Source organism: Lissotriton vulgaris, chromosome 9 (genome assembly GCF_964263255.1).
Source record: "Lissotriton vulgaris chromosome 9, aLisVul1.2, whole genome shotgun sequence".
NCBI lineage: Eukaryota > Metazoa > Chordata > Amphibia > Caudata > Salamandridae > Lissotriton > Lissotriton vulgaris.
The window spans coordinates 1,102,043,527-1,102,062,146 of NC_141697.1; the positions used below are offsets into that span (position 1 = coordinate 1,102,043,527).

The window sequence follows — 18,620 nt, forward strand, 5'->3', positions numbered from 1 at the left end:
CCAAAAGTATTTAGGACTGAAATCACAGTTGAATTGAAAGCAAAGCACAAACTAGAGCAGCCATCCTGAAATGCTTCGAATAGTATACAAACCTAACCTCCTCCACTCATCTTTACTATGAAGGGCCCGCCTTATCATAATTAATAGAGGTTAGAACTACACTCTCCTTACCCCATCACACCTACAACGCCAGTTTACTAACGTTTACCATAATTTTCTGATGCCCTTGATGTCTGTGATTAACGACTAACCTACCTGACCATATTCTGCCACAATACCCCGACCCAGCTGTGATGCCCTACTACTCAGCGCTACTGCACAGCACCCCCGGCCAAGCCCAGATGCCTTACCAAAGAACACTGCTGCGTTGCATCTCCCCTGTGCCTCCTTCCCTCCTGAATCCTCACGGTCAGTAATCCTTCACCATCACCCTCCCCAACCCATCTACAACAGCAGACAAAAACTTCAAACATAAACTGATTAAGCAACACCCTACTCATTGCAGACTTCTACCACATTGATTCTAAACAGGATAAGAGAACAGACCTCATCTTGTTTACTACCTGCCCTGCAAAATGGACCACAACCCTAGCAAAATACCTTCACATTATGGAAGGTACTAAAACCCCACATGGATGCGAATTAACAATCTTTAATTCACCCTATTTAAAGGCAAAGCCACCAAACCGTCTTCAAAAATGGAACCATTGTGATACATGCCAATGATTCCAACCTATACACTTTTGAATTCATTTTCCCCTTGCTAATAAATGCCATACCAAGGCAGCAAATATATTCCCCCTCTAGCCACTCTCCCCCACAGAACACAAAACAAAATAAAACACTTCCAAGTCATAACTCGAACACCAATCTCTCCCTTACTCTTCACCCTCCCCTCACTGAAACTTCCACAACTCACACCACTAATTCAGCTCACCCCCTAACAATACACCATACCCCCACCCACTCAGGACAGAACCCAATATAACAGGGAAGTCACTGGTCCACACAAATTCTCCTAGAGCACAAAATATGATGGGCCCTCACATTAGCACAAATCACAACACCACCCTAGGTCAGATCACCTCCTTCAATCCCACCCCAACCATTCAATACTTCCTTTATTCACCCTCTCACAGTCCTCACTCTCGTCCCTTACCTCAGACCTCTCAGAATGCAGGCAAATTTGCTCTTGACTCCAACGCTCACTACCTACCCTCTGCTCACACCAATGCACTGACAACATCATTCAAAAGAGACTGACACAGCTCAACTACCAAATCCACCACCAATAATAAAGAAATAAGGGACACCTCCAACTTCTCCCCTACTGACTTTCTGACTCCAGCTCACACCAGCATACACTCAAGGACTCTGATCAACCACACCTCCCACAACATAAAGTGACTCTCCAACTCAGGGACACAGACTAGAGACAGCCTCCCGCTGCAAAACAGGAAACAACCCACCCAGACTCCTACCATGCAGCAGCTAATGTTCATGTCCAAACTAAATGGCCGACTAACGTTCATGGAAAATCAACTAGAAAGACTACTACAAGGGCTCAGTCTCATCACAAGAAACCTAAGCATAGGTTCAATTCCCACCAAGCTACTTTACTCCCCCTACACAAAACAGCACACAACTCATAAGTAGAGTGAAGACACGACCAGGCAGCTGGACTACAACACTCCTCAGCCTCAAAGCCCAGACGCCTAAAACAACCCCCATGATGCACTGAGTGAGGTGGTGGAACTAGACAAATCATACAGCCTGGCATAAACAGGCTAAATCCTTTATCAAAAATCCAGGTTATTATGGTACAAGGAAGGAACCCCACACCAACATTAATGGCAAAAACACCAGCACACCTTGTCAATATCCCACAGACTTCCTCCTCCCACATTTTGACTAACCTCAGAGAGACCAAATGCATGTTCATAGACTGGAAATCTGCAACCACACATGCAACAGAAATAGCAGAAAAAATCTTAAACCCCCAAGGTTGAAATTGCATTCATTTCGGAAACCTGGCTAGAGGATTCCACCTACCCAATCATGACATGGTAGTTTCACCGGGATTCTCGATCATTAGGCAAGGCAAAAAGGACTGCAGTAGTAGGGCCATCGCCATTATCCATAAAAACAACATCAGCTTGAGCAAAACAGACACCTTCTCCTAAAATACATTTGAACATAACAATGAACTGTCACCTTCTCTACCACCCATCGGTTAACATTATATCCTACCAATGCTGTCTGTTTAAACGGGGCTGTACCATTCATAAAGCCCTGTCAGAATGTGGTCCTGCTTTCATTGCTTTGAATACTCAGCTGTATCTTCTCCCTCGAGATTTACGCTCCTCCAATAAAAACTTGCTGGTCTCTCATGCTTTTAAATGGAAGAAACACAGTGGCCTCAGATACACGATCCCGGCCCCTAAATTCTGGAACGCCCTCCCTCTTTACTTGCGCATGGTGGACTCCTATAAGCAATTTAGGAAACTACTCAAAACTTGGCTTTTTGCCCTAGCCTACAACTGATTATCACTCACTGTTTGATTTTGCGCCCGTCCTGCTCATAGTGCCAAGAAACCGGTGAACTTGCGCTTTATAAGCCAATTTTAACATAACATACAATTCAACAATGTCATTTCTTCTGGACTAAGTAGCACTTCTGAAACTGAAAAAAGGTGAACAACACTACCTCAAGTCTAATATTATGTTATAGTCTCCTCCTAGGATTATTGGGACAGTGGATGTTATTAGTTCTGAGTATAATTTCTTAAGTGTCGCGGGATCATCAATATTTGGGCCATAATATCCTACTATCATTAGTGTGGAACTTAATATTCTAATTTTGGCCATTGCCCATCTTCCCTTTTTATCCACCTTTTCTGATTCCAGTTTAGCGTTCAGTGATTTTTTTATGATAATTGCCACTCCTTTTATATTGCAATCTTGTGATGTATGAATGCTTGAGCCAAGCCAGTATAGGTTTTTCACAATTTGAGACCACTCTGATTTTATTAAGTGAGTTTCTTGGAGAATAATAATCTCACTTTCTACCTCTTTTAAATACTCCAAAATTCTTCTTCTTCTCTTGGGAGTCCTCAAACCGTTAACATTCCATGAAAGTATTTTTATCATCTTTTCTTTCGCCATTCCGTTTTTATAAAGAATATTTTGGTTGAAAGTTTGAAAAAATTAAAGAGAAAAAAGGACCATCTTGTCCCCATTGAAAACCTTTGTTTGCCAAATTTGAGGTTATTTTTTTGTTTTATTTTTTTCCCTATTTTGCTCCCCACCCACTTATGATTATATCTTACATGTTTACTGTACAGTATAGTCAGGTCATCCCACCCTGAGGAAGCCTCCCTTCTTCTTTTTTCAGGTGGTATCTTCCACCCTTTTCGGGCTCCGTTACGCCAGCCTTTTATTTGCATAATAAATGGATTATGCATTCACTTTCCCCTTTCATTTAACTTTTTGGCTTTTAAATCAATTTCGTCTTTTGCCAACCAAAGAGCTAATTAAGTATCTCCTACAATTTCATTAGACTTGATTCATCTTGTCAATTTCAATTTGGTCTTTTATCAACTGAATGAGGTTTTCTACCTCTGCTGGCTCTCTTAAGTTGTGCATCTTGTTTCTCCACATTATTCTTAGGGCAGCTGGGAATTTCAGTTGAACATTTGCTCCTAAACACTTTTAATTCTTGCATATATTGCCCCAGCTCCCATTGTCTGTCTTGTGTGGCTTTACATATATCAGATCTGACGCGAAATGACCAATTGTCTTTGTTAAAAGATCCGCTCTTTAATCCCTCATTGAGTAATCTTTCCTTCAGAGAATAAGTCCTGAAATTTGTTAGTATTTTCCTTGGGGCTTTACGATCTTTGCTTTTTCTGAAAGGATCCCTATGTACCCGCTGGATATCTGTTGATAGCTCACAGTCCTTTACCCAGGGAAAGAACTCCTCTAGCAGAGATATAACATATGCTTTTATATCTGATCCTTCCAGATTTTCAGGGATATTCAGTAATCTGAGATTATTGCGTCTTCCTTGGTTTTCCAAGGACTCAAGCTTCTCTTTGATGGCTCTCTCACTGTCTTTTATCTGTCGTATCTCTCTTTGGTTTGCATCTATTTTTTTGGTTAAAGAGCCAATCTCATTTTCCACAGCCGTTACTCGTACTCCTAAATCGTTTAATTTTTGGTCAAGGTTTTCGACTACTTCTTGAATTTTTGATTGATTCCCTTCTGATATTGAGAATTTCTCTCTCATTTCTCCCAGGATTTTGTCCATCATTTTATCTAATTTAGCTCCCATTATTTCTTCCATCTTACTTGCAACCGTGTGGTCCGTATCCTGTTCTGTGTCTCGTTCCTCTGACAGTAGTTCATGTAACTCAACATCCTTCTCTTTTTCAACTTGTGGGCCAGTTGCTCCCCCTTGTTGTTCTTGTGGGGTTATATCGGATTCAGTTTCTTTGTCTATGGGTTGTGTCACTGAATTACTCATTGTTGTGATTAGCGTTGGTTGGTGCAATGTCTGTAATGATTCAACTGAGATTAGGGAGTCTTTATGCTGTATGTCTTCCTCCTCTTCTCCTTCCGTGCTTACCTCCAAATATTCTAAAGCAAGTATTTCTTCTTCCTCGTCTACACCAATGCGTTTTTTACGCTCGCTGCCGGCTTCACAATTGGCTGACGTGAGTATGGATGTTGAACTATTCTTTGCTATAGACCCAGCGGTGTGTTGTCCGCCTCGTATCTGTAGCACTTGTTGCACTTTAAAATATGATCTTAGAGATGGAGTGATTTTCACTATTTTCCCACTGGTTTTCGTTTTTGAAACTCTGCCTTTAATACTTTCTGATAGTACGTCCAGTCGCGGTAAATTTCTTTTCTTTGTGCTTCTTGGTATGATAATCTTTTTCTTCTGGGCTAGCGGAATACTTTATTTAGGTAAATTACGACTTCTTAGAGAGTAAACTGATCCTCCAGTTACCTCTTCTTTTTTGTCCGGTGAATCTGGGATTATTGTTTTTCCTACCAGAGTCTTTTTTGACCTAGTGGTGTAAGTAAAAGCGGGGTTAAACTCTGTTTTAGTATTTTCTGTATTTTTTGTCTCCAGCTCTTGTACACCACCTTCTCCCGCAGGGCTATGTTCTAAGGTGTTCTGATGATGCCCTTTGTTTTTTTCCTTCCTTTGCGAGGTAGAATATGGTAAATTAAATTCAGTCGTAATTTTGTCCTCAGGAACAGCCAAGTTTCCTTTTTTAATCATCCAGTAGCAGTCATCTAATCTCAGTGGGACTTTATGGTGTTCCTGAATTTTGTTCTGTTTCACCTTTATTTCCACGGTTAAAGAGTGCTGGGAGTGCTGGAAATTTGCTTTATTAATTTTGCTGTGGTGGAAATAATCCTAGGAGGAGACTATAACATAATATTAGACCCGACCGTAGATAGGCAACCTCCGTCTAAACAAAGGAATTCACCGAAAATGAGGGAGTGGTTGGGGATATTTAAAAGAGATCTAAACATGGACGACATGTGGAAACAAAAAGGAGAAAAAACATACCCGTTTACTTTTCACAATAAAAAATTAGGACATAAATCTAGGATAGATTTTTTTTTAATAAGTAACTCACTACGAGATAAGGTTAAAAGCATTGAACATTATCCAGCTCACTTATCAGATCATTCGGCTGTCCAATTAAAAATTTCTTTAACACAAAATTTAACTCCGACTAGATGGACCCTGGATCGATCAATTCTAACAACGGAGGAAAGTGTGGACCAACTGCTAAAAACGACAACTAATTACTTTGCAGACAATGGAGAAGAAACCTCTGAAAGAATTAAATGGGACACGTACAAAGCAGTGATAAGAGGACACTTACTTAGTTTGGGTGCACATAAAAATAAGGGAAGAAAAACCGACATAAAAAAATTGGAGTCAGAAATTAAGGAAACAGAATCACAACTGGGAGCCAGCTCATCACCAATCTCTAAAGAAAAACTAACTGAGAGGATAAGTAAGTTAAAAGAGACCTTAACATATTACCTGGAGAACATAGTACAAGAGAAATGGGAGAATAGTAAATTGGCTAAACACGAATATGGAGAAGGATGCGGGAAAATGCTAGCGTGGAAGTTGAAAACAGATCAGACAAGGAACACTATACTATCCGTGTATACCAAAGATCACTTAGCCCTATGTGAGGACAACTCTGAAATTAGACAAGAATTTGCAGATTTTTTTTCAACAATATACAAAGAAGATATAAATCCATCAATTGAGACAATAAAGGAATATATAGAAGGAATAGCAATGCCAAAATTAACAGAAGAGGAAACTGTTTCCTTAAATATCGATATAACACCCGAAGAAGTTAGATCTGCAATAGGAAGTCTAAAGAAGGGTAAAGCGGCAGGTCCTGATGCCCTACCCAACGAATTTTACATAGCTTTAAAAGAGCCTTTAATTGAACACTTGACAAAAGTCTTGAATAAGATATACATGGAGCATGAAAAAATCCCTGATTCATGGAATGACGCTACAATAAGTCTTATATTAAAACCGGGAAAAAATCCAAAAAACTGTGAATCTTACAGACCAATATCTCTACTTAATTGTGACTATAAACTATTCATGAACATAATAGCAAAAAGACTATCAAAGCTAATGCCGAACCTGATTGATCGGGATCAGAAGAGTTTCATAAAGGGCAGACAAATTCAAGAAATAACACATGAATTAATAGCGACAATAGACGTAGCCATATCAGAACAGCTACCCCTCACGATCATCACCTACGATGCAGCAAAAGCCTTTGATCGCGTAAATTGGCAATTCTTAAATAACGTCATAGAAAAAAACAACTTGGGAATTAATTTCGCTCACATGGTGAAGGAAATCTACTCAAACCCTAGAGCAAATATAATAGTGAACGGGAGCTTGACAAGTAACATCACTATTCAGAGGGGTACGAGGCAAGGCTGCCCCTTGTCACCGTTACTTTTCAATTTATATATTGAACCTTTAGCTTGTTCAATTAGAAATCATAACAAAATAACACCGTTTAAATACAAAAATTGGGAAAAAAAAGTGGCTTTATATGCAGATGATCTAATGGTATTCACAGATAACTACAACAACTCAGAACTACCAATTAAGAAAATAATGAATAATTTTGGCAGGGTCTCAGGCTACTTGATAAATATCAATAAAACAGAGGCAATGAGTTGGAACTGTACGACTAAACCTGCTTTTTCAAAGGAAAAAATAAGATACTTAGGGATCATGCTAGCTGAAGATCTCAACAAAATTCCCCAATTAAATTTAAATTTAGTAGCAAAAGAAATGAGAAGTCTTCTTAAAACATGGTCTGGTCTACCACTAAACCTCTTGGGCAAATCAAACGCAGTAAAAATGACTATCATCCCCAAATTTACATACCTTTTTAATACAATTCCGTTGGAGTTTAATAAAACTGCCCTAAAGAAAATTCAAGGAGAATTATCCAGTTTTATTTGGTCAAAAAAAGCACAAGAATTGCTTGGAACAAACTCAGGAGAAGAAAGAATCAAGGGGGCATAGCAAGCCCAGACATTATTGAATATTGCAGGGCTTTTCAGTTTAAAAACTTTAGAACGTTGCTAATGAAACACAGTAATTTCCCAAGTTTCCTTCAACATATCACAAATGGAGAAGACTATTTCCTTTTCAAATTTGGCCATCCAAAATTCTTTAAAAAAGTAAAATTGAAGCTATTAACTAATGCAGTCAAACTATGGTCGCAATTTAGAAGTATCTTGAGGATCCCATATTATAGCAATATGGCCCCAATTTGGGACTCACCTGGAACACCAGAATGTCTCAAAGATGCATTATCCAGTGTAATTAGACAACTAAGTCTTGAAAAATGGGGACAACTTTTATGTGAAAATGAATTGATATCATGGGAACATCTACATACAATAACGGATGGGAAAGTGTCGAAGTTTAAATATTACCAACTGAAGAGTTGGGCTAACACCATCTTGAGAGAAACAACAGATCCAGGAAATTTTGAAAAGGAAATGACAAAGGAAGCCATAATAACAAAAGAAATATCAAAATGGTATTGGGCGTTAATTGAAGCTGGAGAAGAAGATCAATCAATATCGGAAAAAATATGGAGAAGAGAGTTTACCAACGAAGAAATTGATTTAAAGATGATGTGGAAAAAATCCTCTGAATTATGTTGGGAATGTGTAAAACCCGCTGCTCTAAAAAGAAATCATCTGTTCACAATACATAGAGCGTATTGGACTCCAAAGAGATTATCAAGGTTTAAAGGCGCATCAACAAAAACCTGCAGTAAATGTGGCGAGGAAAAGGCAGATGATACTCATATGTTTCAACATTGCCCGGGACTTGCGCAATTTTGGCAAGAAATTGGTAAGACACTCTCGGCCCTAATGAGAACCCCAATAACTGTAAGTACCTCTTTAATTATTTTTGGGATTGCTTCAAATAACATTAGACTGAGTAAACTTCAGGAAAAGCTAATGTTTACACTGATATTATTGGCACGAAGAGAGATCTGTATAAACTGGATAAAACCGACACCTCCAATATATGAGGACTGGTTAAACTCTGTAATTAGAGTATGCAGGCTGGATAGGAAAGGGAATTGTACAAAAAGAATGCAGTACTGGGATATTCGGGTAAATTTTTTTACTCCTGAGTAATCATCAAGATTTTTATTCTAGTGCCATGACCAGTATTTCTCTTCTTTTCCTTTTTTCGTTTTCCTTTTTTCTTTTTTCTTTTTTTTTTTGTTTACCAATGATTAAAGCAGAGACAATAATTTCCTGGCAGGACTGGATTTCTGCCGAGTAGCTCTAGGGCTAGCTCAACACAGATCCTTGGAATTACTGTGTTGGATAAAGGTAAAGAGGAGAAGTCGGACAGGTCTTGAGAGAAAGCTGGGAAACTCCCCTGGAAATATTCAGCAGAGATCCGGGGCAGTGAAGGCACACATATCGAATAGACCGTCAACTCCCCCGAACACCTCATTATCCACATTTTTTTTTTCTCTCGCAATATGAGGTTTAAAAAAAAAAAAAAAAAACACTACCTCAAGATCCTGGTTAAAAAAACTCAACACTGAAAGAAGACAGCTCAGAGCAGCCAAAAGATTCTGGGGAACAAATCCATCCACAACCCACCTCAGGAGAGAACACAGAAACTACAAAAAACACATAATGAATAAAAAAGCCTCCTTCTTCCGCAACGCTCTACATAAGGCCAAAAAAATACCCAAAAGAGCTCTTTAATATCATAGATAAAGAAACCTCCAAACCAGCCCTAAAAAAACCTCAGAAATCCAAAGAACAATGTGAAAAATGTGCCACCTTCTTCAATGATTAAATCACGAAGATCAAGACCTCCCTCAATCACAATCAGCCCTCCAATGGTGACCCCGCCCCCAGAAACAAAGACAACAATCACAATCTCAATGAACAGACAAGTCAGCGCCGTATCCTCTTCCTGCATCAACATTCTTCGCATGCTCAGAAAAACATTTCGCTGGATCCCCTCCGATACAAGGAAAACAGTCACCCACGCTCTGGTCACGAGCCGACTGGACTACGGAAACACCCTCTACGCGGGTACTACCGCAAAACTCCAGAAGAAACTCCAACGAATCCAAAACGCCTCAGCCAGGCTCATATTAGACCTCCCACGCAACGAACACATCTCTGGTCACCTTAAAGACCTCCACTGGCTACCCGTCAATAAGAGGATCACTTTCCGACTGCTTACCCACGCACACAAATCACTCTACGACATCGGACCAGACTGCCTCAACTCACGACTGTCCTTCTACACCCCCTCCCGCCAACTACGTTCTTCCAACCAAGCCCTCGCCATTGTACCTCGCATCAACAAGACCAGCATGGGAGGCAGATCCTTTTCATACCTGGCTGCTAAAACATGGAACTCACTCCCCGCTTACCTTCGCCTTACCCAGAACCACCTAGCGTTCAGAAAGCAACTTAAAACGTGGATATTTGACAAGTAATCATCCTCCCCTTCCTAAGCGCCTTGAAACCCTCTGGGTATGTAGTGCGCTATACAAATCCTATGACTTGACTTGACTTGACCCAGCAACAATCACCCCTCAGGACAACATCGAGAGCATCCAAACCCAAGGCCTCACATTAACCAGAGAAGCTGGAAGATGGAAGATATTCAACCCACTCACGGATGAAGACATATTTTCTTTGCTGGCTATGTCCAAACCCTCCTCCGACTTTGAGGACCCACTCTCAGCCCCCTTGGCAAAAAGCTCAACCACACCCTAATACCCATCTAGACTAAGATAATAAACACCTTCCTGAAAACTGGAGTGATGCCAGACTGTCTCAAACTCAGTAAGGTCATGCTAACAATCAAAAAATAAGGAGCAGACCCGAAAAAATTCAATAACTTTAGACCAGTTTTTATTCTACCCTGCATAGCCAAAACTCTAGAGAGATGTGTTCTCGCACAGCATATCGAAAACAATAATCATCTGGACCACCTCCAATCAGGCTTTAGAAAAGGATGCAACACGAAAACAGCCATTCTGAACATAATAGATGACCTACACAAGACTCTGCATACAGACCAATGCTGCCTACTCATTCGCCTAGACCAATCAGCGGTCTTTGACACAGTTGTCCACAAACTCCTCTTGGACTCCCGACAAAAAAGAATTGGTGCAGATGGCATGATCCTATGCTGGTTTGCATCCTTTCTAAATAACCACACTCAAAAAATAAAAATAGACAATCAGACCTCTGATACAACAGGGATAACATGGGGGGTCCCCGAAGGCTCTGTCCTCTCTCCCATACTATTCAATGTCTACATGGAACCTCTCACTGCCATTCTCAACCAAGCTAAAACCCCCTTACGTCTATATACGATGACACCCAGCTTTACATGGAAATCTCCTCACTTAAAGACATTCTCTAATTAAATGGCACCCTCAAAGAAGTCACTTGCTATTTTGCAACCACCTCAAGCTCAATCAAGACAAGACAGAAATTCTACTCATATCAAATACAGAGCCGCCCATCCAGATGCTAGAATGGGTCAAATGCATTTAATCAGGACCCCAAACTGACCATCAAAGATCATATTAAGAACAATGTGAAGGTTTCTTTCTACAATCTGAAACTTCTGAACAGATTCAAACCCTCCTCAACAGCCGCCTCAACTTTTACGCTCCCAAACGCCAGCTTCGATCGACCGGCCACGCCCTCGCGAGGTCCTTCTCCTACCTCGCCGCCAAGACTTGGAACTCCATCCCGACCCACCTCCGCCTGACCCAGGACCACCTCGCCTTCAGGAAGCAGCTCAAGACCTGGCTGTTCAAGCAGTAGCGGACCCCCCCTCCCCTCGCGCCTTGAGACCCTTGGGGTGAGTAGTGCGCTATACAAATGCTTTGATTGATTGATTGATTGATACCTTCTGCAGGAAGATCTCAAATCTGCCACACAAGTGCTGGTGCTGTCAAGATTGGACTACGGGAATGCCACTGTCATAGACTCTGCCAGATACCACCTTGCGCCCATCAGGACCACTCTCAACGTAGCAGCCAGAATGGTCAAGAGGAATAAAAAAAATACGACCACATCTTCCCAGTCCTGAAAGTTCTGACATGGCTCTGACTGAAGCTCACTGCAGCTTTAAAACAGCCTGGCTGACCCACAAAGCCCTACACACCGGAAATCCAACATACCTAGCCTCTAAGCTCAAAAGGGCAAGACAGACAAGAAACCCCAGAAGCTCAAATAACATGTTCCTCATCCCACCCAAAGCCCACAAACAAAAAAACACTCAGGCTAGCTCCTTTTCAAGCAATGCCCCCAAAATATGGCACTCCATACCAATACATATCCAGACCAATCCTTCCGTCACGTGCTTCAAGAGACAGTTAAAAGATCTCCTAATCAACCGGCATCTGAAATAATGGATCATTAACAGCCCAACAAAACAACAACTCCACCTTCAGCTCTCCCTGGACCTCCCCCTGCAATGTCTCCTCTCCTGTACTGATGTGACTTGATCTGACCTACCTGAGTTGATTTATCTCGTTACCTCGATGTAAGCATTTACTGATGTAAAGTGCTCTGATAACCTTGGGTCTTGACAGCATTATATAAAACACTTATGAAATAAATAGATAAATAAATATAAATATCTTTTTTAACTGAACTGAACTGGAATGTTTGCTGAGGATATAAATGAAATAAAGCTGGAATGTTTGAATTCTTTCAGAGGATGGACTTTAGAGCTCTGCATTTTTAAAAGACCTCCCATTTTACATACTCACCATTCTCAGTTTGGCTTCCGTAAGGAACACAGCACTGATACAGCACTTATTAATGCGACCGAAGAAATCAAAGCGGTTATGGAACAGAGGAGGCACTGCTGCATTAATTCTACTTGACCTCTCCACCGCATTTGACACTGTTCCTCATACTCTCCTGACTCACCGATTAAAAATCTTGGGTGTGGATGGCATGACATTGGCCGTGCTAGCCTCTTTTCTGCAGGAGAGGAGATCAACAGTGTCGCTTGACGGGTTTAACTCGGAGCCTTATGTGCTGCCTTGTGGAGTTTCACAGGGAAGCTCGTTGAGTCCACTGTTATTTAATTTCTACGTCACTGAACTTGCTCTGCTGGTCAGGGATTATGGTTTTTCGTTAACATCTTATGCAGACGACTGACAGATTGTGTCACCCGCTGTGCAATTTCATAACTGCATGGCCGCAATTAACATCTGGATGACTAGTCACTGCCTTAAATTAAACTCCATAAGACGGAAGTGTTGATTTTTGGCAATTTACATCCCTTTAGAGTAATCGCTGGTGGCCAGCAGAAATGGGTTCACCGCCCATTCCAACGAGAAAGACTAAAAATGTTGGCGTTCTGATTGACAACAGACTGACGTTCATTCAACACACTAACGCCATCGTGTCTGCCTCTCACTTCCTGATAAAAAAAATCATGAAGGTACTTCCTTACATCCCTGTGGAGACCAAGAAAGTGGTTATCACTTCCCTCATACAGGCCAGCTGTACTACTGCAACAGGCTTTATTTGAATGCCCTGAAGCAGTGCCTGAATAAACTTCAGGTAGTGTAGAATTTGGCCGCTCGCCTTTTGCTGAGTCTGCCTCGGCATAAGTCCATTTCAGAGGAAATTCGGAAGTTGCATTGGCTCCTAATGGTGCAGTGGTGCAACGGATCAAATTTAAGGCGCTCTGTGTGGCCTTCAAAGCCCTGACACAGAAGGGTCCGTTGTTTTTTCAGGAACTTTTTGTGTGGTACCAGCCATCCAGACAGCTCCGTTCTACGGGTGCAAAATTACTGGCGGTGCCTAAAATCCGGACCATGCACTGGGGGGGGGCGGAGTTTTCAGTATGGTACATCGAAGCTGTGGAACTTGCTGCCTCCCAAGATCAGGAAGGCCAGCTCCCTTCTGAGCTTTAGAAAAAGCTTGAAAACCTGGTTGTTCCAGTGAGGGGTGCTAGGGGGGGGTTGCTAATGGTTTTTACCGCCGAGACACCGATTTTGGTATTTGTGTGCTTTATAAATGTCATTAACATTAACATTAACATTAACCAGTCAGTCAAAATACACTTTATTCGATTTTTGTTAAAATCATAAAAGGCAAAAACATACATATATATAAAAACATTTTAAAAGTACCCACAGTTCATTTAGGTTTTACATAGTATCCATAAAAGAGTCACTTAATTAATCACCATGATATATACAGTGAAATAACATAACAATTACTGTATTAGTTTTTAGTTTAAAACAGTGCAGTTCTAGGGATTCTTTTGTTTCTACCTCTATATGCAGCTGTTAAAAAACTTGCTACACAAAAAGTGACATATGCATCAGGTAATCTTTGGAGATAAAACAAGGCAGGTCTCACTTGAATGAAGCCCAGTGTTTTCAGGAGGGGAGTTAGATATTTTCTCCTCTCAGTATTGTAAAATGCACAGAAAAACAAGAAATGGAAAGTGTCCTGGTTAGAGAACTGGTCACACTCACAAGGTGGTGCATGTTCCGGTTTACCCCACGTAGGAAAGATGCCTAATGAATAGTGGATCAAATTCATTCTAAATCTGGTTAACAAAAACTTATGCAGGGGGTTGGAGACATATTGCAGGTATGGTTCCATCGAGGGGGAAGAGGACAAAACCAAATGTGCTCTTACTAATGGTTTGTTAACCTCAGACTCCTCTCTCTCTAAGCGTGTCCTCCCCTGGAATTCCTTCTTGATCCATGCAATGTCAGCTTTCCTGATTGTTGACGGTGTTGTATACAAGTCAGGTCTCCCGAGGGCAGTGAATGATGACTTTATATATCTCAGCCAGGCTATTTTCATAGCCCCCTCCCTTGCAGTCACATCTTTAAGGATTGTGTGATTTAGGGACAGCTCGGTATTTAACCAGGTATTGGCCCAAAAAAGTAAAGGGGCCATTTTCAATCCATCTATAATGTAAGGTAGGCCAACTTCCTCATGTATGGAGTAGGTAGGTGTGGAGTTAGGGACCGACAGAATTCGTCTGATAAGTTTATTCTCTACTATCTGCATACTATCCAGATTAGTATAACCCCACAAAGCTGCACCATATGAGGCTATCGAAATGCATTTACTTTTATAAACTTTTAACACAGCATCCATCGGTTTAGCCCCTAATCTTTTAGTAAAATCCATCAGGGCTGCTGTGGACCGGGCTAAAGAAATATATTTGGCCTTGATTTGCGGGACCCAAGAGCCTTTCTCGTCAAACAGGACCCCTAGGTAAGGGAAAACCGGGACCCTGGAGAGGACCTCGCCGTTGCAGAGGAAGGTTTTTGTGTGTGATTTATTTTTCTGTGGGCCCACAATCATTGTATGCGATTTAGTCACATTGATTTTTAGGTCTAGTTTAGCCATAAAGGAACCAAAAAGTTCCAAAAGTGTCTGTAGCCCAATGCCCGTGCGGGCGATGAGAACAGCATCATCCGCATATAAAAGAGCAGGAATCTGCTTCCCACCTACCCGCGGGACATCAGCATTACCAGCTAACAAGGACTTCCCTAGATCATTAATATAAATGGTGAATAAAAGTGGGGCCAGGATACAACCTTGGCGAACACCCTTATTTGAACAAAAGCTATCAGAGCATCGCCCTTCCCTGGTTACCCGTACCTTCGCGGTAAGGCCTTGGTGCAAGTTTGCTATGAGGGCCACCAAGGGATCCTCAATACCGAGCTCGCGGAGTATAGCCCAAAGCTTGGCCCTATTAACCAAGTCGAAGGCCGAGGAGAGGTCCATAAAGGCCAAGTATAAGGAACCCTCCCCGGCCACCGTGTACTTCGATATTAGGAGGTGTAAATTTGAGCATTGCTCTAAGGTTCCCCGTTTCTCTCTGAAGCCATATTGGATCTCTGCGAGGTCCCCACAGATCTCCAAGCTTGTTCTCAGCTTAGTCAAAAGTACTCTGCCCAGAATCTTAAAGGCAGAGTCTATCAAAGAGATTGGGCGGTAGCATCCCGGGTTCTCCCTGTCTCCTTTTTTAAAAATGGGTACTATGATAGATGTGTTCCAGGTTTCTGGGAAACATCCATCATTTGCTGCCCTAAAAACATTAGTGAGAACTTTAGACCAGGTGGTTGGGGCGTATATGAAGAAGTCTACAGGGACTCCATCCGGGCCCGGAGCCTTATTTTTCGTGGAGTCCATTATGGCCTTATATACCTCCTCCTCGTTAAATTCTACTGCCACTAAACCCCTGGTCAGTCCTATCTCATTTCTATTCACAGGGTCATTGCCGCCATATATATTTTTAAAATGATCAACCCATTTCTCGTCACTGATAATGCAGTCGGAGATGGTATTAGTCTCACCAGAGAAGAATTGGTTGTTTATAATTTCCCAGAATTTTTTGCTGTTCCGCAGAATATCTACGTCCAGCAGGTCATTCCATGCATTTTTTTTAATTATACTTTTCCTATTTTGGACAGCCAATTTATACTCTCTTCTTAATTTAGAGATTAAAGTTCTATCCCTCGGCTTTATTTTAAGGGCATTTTTCAGTTCTTTATGGGCTTTAGAGCAGTTTCTATCAAACCATTTAAATGGCTTGGGTGGCAAGTTAGGATTAGGAACTGTAAGTTCTTTAGCCGTTTGTGAACAGATAGAGTTAAAAGCTGAAACAATCTCTTTATTAGAGGCTTTTTGGTCTAAACAGATACGCATGGGTCCCTCTATCTTTGGACACAGGGAAGCCATAAAGGTTTCCTGGACCACCTTACCCCACTTGAGTCGTCTGCCCTGATCACTGGGCACCGTCGATGTGCAAGCCCTGGGAAGACCCAGGTGTTTGCTCCATAAGTCACTCCAGTGAACCTGTACAGAGACTGGGTTGTGGTCACTATGTGGGGAAGCAGTTACCTCATAGATCCCCATCTTAGAGCTTAAGCCTTGGGAAACAAAGATAAAATCTATCACAGACCCATTTTCGGACCCTTTGTAAGTGGGCAGGGATTCGTCACTACCAGTGCTAAGGGGTTCAAACATATTAAGGCTAGCAAGGAGGAATTCCAGCGCCTCCCCCGCTTTGGTGTGAACAAAGTGCAGATAACCAATATCTGTTTGACCATCCAAGTTGCCTAAATTACAATTTAAAGGACATTTTTGAATATTAAAATCACCTAAAATTATGGAATCGAAATTAGTGCAAGATTTATGACTGTAATCATTAAGAACTTTTTCCAAATGATCCACATGGGCTGTATCTGTTTGTCTAGCCCAAGAATTATAAAAATTTGAGACCACTAGGACCCGCCCTGGTGAAATGGTCCATTCTACCATTAAAATATTTGGGGAGCCAGACTCTAGTTTTTTAAACGTCCCTGTCAGTTTAAGTGAGAAGAGGAGAACTAGTCCACCCTTGGCTCTACCAGCACTGCTTTGAATTGCTGGTATAGTAAAACTTGTGAAACCATCCAACCAGAAAGTTGGTACGGTATCCCATGTTTCCTGAAGGGCAATAACATTAACCTTAACATACCACCCTTTCTGGTTTTATTTCAATAACTATGCCGACAACACCCAGATCACAGAAAATTAGGTCAACATGAAGGCGTAGACTGCAGAGATGTTCTAGACATTCTTCAAAGGACATTAGTTTGTCATCATCATCGTCATCAGTAATCCTTTTTGATTATAATAAAAGTATAAATACACATAGCAACAACACATAAAATTAATTTTCAGAACAAATGAGAAAATATAGAAGCCACTTTGCATTTAATCTTGTTAATATCTGTACAAAAATGTAATGCAGGTCTACATTTATCACACCCACATCTAATACATTTCAACAAAGATATTAATAATGTCTGGGAGGAAAATTCATCACAAAGGCACACACAAATCAAATCGACACTATTATGTGTTAAGGGAAAAGACAAATAACCACACATTGAGCCTAATATAAATCTTGTCAAGAGAGCACTTTTCCTGGCTTTTTAAACGATAGCCAGCTACAGTTCCAAGCCTAAAGATGCTTCAACAATAACATCCATGCTATTCATGAACGAATTTGTGAATTAATTTGTATCCCAAAATAAACTCCTTCACCTAACTCCTTCATAATATTTGTGATATACGATAACCATGGAATTTATAAGCCTCTTTACGACTTTTTTATTCAAGGTAGCTTTAGGATTAACCCGTGCCCAATTTGAAAAATAGTGGCGGAGGAAGCTTAATTACATGTTTTTAATCTGCAGATTCATGTATTTTACTCTGAAAAAATCTATAGCTATATTTCACACATCTACTCCAGTTGGAACTTCATGTTTTGTTCAACAGTTCACATTTTAATAAATATACACACTTCACAAAAACTGCAGAAGCCTGTTTTTCCCAACTAGTCAACATTCAAAGCAGCTTAACATAGTTTAACACTCTAATCAAAATATGAGATTTAATTCTCATTTCTCTGTATACTCATCTTTTGTATAAATTACCACATTGTGGCCTCTTTTTTGCTGCTGAGGGGCCCATTAGGATGTCAGGCGGATTGCCCCCGCCAGGCTGGCGGTAGCCACCGCCAGGCTGGCGGGGCATTCCGCCTGACATCCTCACTCCTTACCCACCCCCCCATAATAGTATGGCGCCCTGCGGGCCCTGCGAGCCCCCAAAGTAAAAGAGGGGTTGGGGGGTGCACATGGGGGGTACCTGTGGTACCCCCCTGCATTTGCATATACAATGCGGTAGGCACCGCACGGTTAGCACCAGCAAGAATTACCTCTGATATGGTTGCAGTAGCAAGCACCCTAGCCACGATTTTCACTTCCTAGCTAGAGGTCTTCACTACCCAGTTGAATATGTACTGTAATTGTGCTGCAATGTAATTCCCTTCAATATCTGGCATTTTGAGCTCACCTTTTTCTGGGAACATCTGTAACTTACTCATAGCAACCATGTTAATTCCCAATCAAGGGGCTCAAATGCATAAAAAAACTGGCTTAGGACTGCAGAGAGGGTAGGACAAAATA

At 41.2% G+C, this 18,620-nt stretch overlaps 1 protein-coding gene across 1 annotated transcript in view; it reads left to right on the forward strand.

Moving 5' to 3' along the window:
• Positions 1–18,620, forward strand: part of SYNPR (synaptoporin) — a 198,729-nt gene that overhangs the window by 91,963 nt on the left and 88,146 nt on the right. The gene's annotated exons all lie outside the window — the stretch shown is intronic.